Source organism: Passer domesticus, chromosome 5, assembly GCF_036417665.1.
Source record: "Passer domesticus isolate bPasDom1 chromosome 5, bPasDom1.hap1, whole genome shotgun sequence".
NCBI lineage: Eukaryota > Metazoa > Chordata > Aves > Passeriformes > Passeridae > Passer > Passer domesticus.
This window is the reverse complement of record NC_087478.1, coordinates 3,871,986-3,874,695: the sequence shown is the minus strand read 5'-3', so window position 1 is coordinate 3,874,695 and position 2,710 is coordinate 3,871,986.

Sequence of the window (2,710 nt, the reverse complement as noted above, 5' to 3'; positions counted from 1 at the left end):
ATTTACAAGCCTTTTATTCTCCTTGTATAATCATTCAGTAGGATTTATCACAGTTTTCACCAAAATTTCTTTTTTTACTTATATTACTCTTCAGTTGCCATGGTCAGAGTTCCAAGAAAGGTGTATTGCATTACATGTCTTCTGGTAATATTTTGTGACAAAAAAAACATAGGATGTAACCATTTATTTCTGTGTGAATCTCTTTTGGATCATCATTTCCTCTAATTTTTTTTTCCAGGTGTATTATTCACTTATTTAGGAAAGTAGGAGATTCAGACAAACGTTTGTGGATGTGCTTTGGGTATGTGGTTTTCTTTTTTTAACTTAGTCCCAGAAATAGTGTGAGGGCCTTACCCTGCATCACTGAACTCTGTGGAAATTGTAGTCTCTACTTAAAGCCTCTCTGCAAGAATTCAAGGCCATATCAGTTAGCAAGAAGAATATAATTCTTGCTAATTCCCATCTTAAATCTGATTCAAATATTATTAAATTCATGGTTTTTCCCCCTAAGGAGCCAACAGTCCAAAGCCATGCACCCTTAAATGTGTATAATCAGGTTCATATTAAAAATGATAATTCTGTTTTCCCTGAGGATAATTAATAGGAGATGTGAAGCATTTAAAAACACAAACTATAGACCACTTTTCAATGTGGTTCATAACGTCTGTGTAGATTTTTTTTGGCGTAGATTTTTTTCCCCATACTTAGAATAGTAAATCTTATATCTACTTTCATATATAAGGGATTTATTTAGGATTAAGGCTATGTTACACTACAGTGCTGTAAGGACAGAAGAGTGCCTGTATTCTCCATGTCCATACTTTAAGTGACAAATTAAGTAAATAGGACAAAAACTGGAGCAGCTCAGCTCTTCATGGAGTAAGGACATAAGGGACCCACCATGATTGTTCTGCTCATTCTTAAAGGATATTACGTGCTCCAAATCCTTGCTGAAATGACATTTCTCTGACTTTTGTGTGACTACACAAACTCTGATGATCAAATCCAGTATTCAGTAACTCTCAGCAGCTTTAGGATAGAAAGGAGGAGAGGAAATGTTTGTTTAGCAACACAAGGAGGGGTTGGTAGCAAAGCTGAGGCAGCAGGCTCATCTTGTGAGCATCCAGCCCTGCTCTGTGCACTTTGCAGCCTCCCCTCACCAGGGCTGGTCCGTCCTCTCACCTCTGCACTCTTCCTGGGTGTGGATGTGAGCAGCCTGACTGAACTTAATGCCTGACCCTGCTCCTCCCCCAAAGCACTGAGCCATCCTGGTGCTGACACTCCTACACTTTATTTTCCTACACAGCAGTGCCAGCTTAGCATTTAATTTTGTTCCATTAGAAGAAAATTATTTTTTAATTATAATTCATTATTTCTCTTAATATTTTCAAGACTGGTGCTGGCAGAGGCTTAACAGATTCCAATCCCTTTTTCATTAGAGAGCATTTCTTGCATTCTCCTCACATCTCCATTATGGGCTGTCACAGGCTTCGTGCACAGCACTAATGGCTTGGGTAGGTGCTCATAAACATCCTGCTCATCTTAGCAGTGGTGTAATTGAGAGTAAACACAAATCAGTGGTGTTTGCCCACTCCTAACATGGGTCCCACTTCTCCCTGTGTTATCTGGGTGGCTTTTCCTGATTTAAAACCAAACTGCTTCTCTGAGGGTCAAAAGAGGATTGCTGAAATAACAGCAGTTCTCTGTCATTTCTTCATACCAAATTATCTTAGCAAGGACTGAAGGCTTGTTTGCTCAACAATCACATAAGTCATGCTTCCTAAATTTATGGAATTTACCTGGAATTTGTCATTCAGTAAATTTTTTTCTGAGGTTAGAGTAAGGGTGCAGATCTTTAGTTTCCTCTCAGCTTCTCTCCTGGCCATGTTGTGGAGTGACCATGGTGAATTGACCCTGGATAAAAGCCCAACAAAACTACTCTGCCACCTCCCTCCTCAGCTGGAAAGGGGAGAGAAAATGTACCAAAAGGGTTCTTCAAAAGGTTGAGGTAAGGACAAGGAGAGATCACTCAGCAATTGCTGTCATAGGCAAAACAGACTTGGGGAAAATAATTTAATGTATTACCAATCAAATCAGAATAGGATGATTAAAAATAAAAGTTAATCTTCAAACACCTCCCCCCTACCCTTCCTAATAGGTTTCACTTTATTCCTGAATTCTTTACCTCCTCCTCTCCAACAGCAGAGCAGGGATGTGGGGAATGGGGGCCATGGGTCTGTCTTGGAGCTGGCTGGCCTTGGATCTGTAGGACACAGAGGAATCTTCTCAGAAACCACCCTTCAGTCCTGCCTGCCCTGCCACTGACAAAACCTTGACATGCAAATCCAGTAGAGTGACATTGCTGCTGAGACCAGCTTCTCACAGGTGCAACCCAACTTTTGCTCTCTCAGGGAATTTTTTTTCTCCTCGTTCTATTCTCTCTTCACCACATAATTTAGAGTTATGAACTCCAGTTTGACAGCAGAGCCTGGACTCTTTATTCTTTCTAGCATGCAGTGATATTGTTTCCATCTTGCACTTAAGGGATGACACAGAAACTACATTTACCAAACAAAATTAGTCCAGCAGATGTAAAAGAACCAAAATCACCAGCTCATAATTCACTGCACGGAGGCAGTCACTGGCTAAAGGATAGTCTGTATGTGATAAACAGAGTGACTTAGTTTAATAAAGCACACAAGTTTTGGGT